Source organism: Colobus angolensis, unplaced genomic scaffold (genome assembly GCF_000951035.1).
Source record: "Colobus angolensis palliatus isolate OR3802 unplaced genomic scaffold, Cang.pa_1.0 Scaffold698, whole genome shotgun sequence".
Classification (NCBI taxonomy): Eukaryota; Metazoa; Chordata; class Mammalia; order Primates; family Cercopithecidae; genus Colobus; species Colobus angolensis.
This window is the reverse complement of record NW_012120687.1, coordinates 11,483-11,865: the sequence shown is the minus strand read 5'-3', so window position 1 is coordinate 11,865 and position 383 is coordinate 11,483.

Genomic DNA, 383 nt, shown 5'->3' with positions numbered 1-383 from the left:
CGTCACTAAGCCCTTCTCTGCGCCAGGCAGGGTGATAGTTCCAGATGGAGAACACAGAAAGGAACCTTGGAGGTAGCCACCCTGGTGGGATCCTAAGCTACCTACAGGGCTGTGTCCTAGTACCTGTGACATGTGATAGGTGCCCAGGTGAAGACAGTCTTCCCTCTGAAAATGTATGCTGCTTGTCTTCTTTGTAGATGACAATTAAATTCTGCAGCTAAACTTTTTCCACCCAGATAGATTCAGAGTACACATCTCTTCCCCATGCTATCACAAGGAACATCATACCCACTTCTGACCCACAAAACAAGCCACTGTGGATATGCAAAGGTAGCAGATCATGGGTCAAGAGTCATATGAATGCTGCTACCACAGCATCAGGA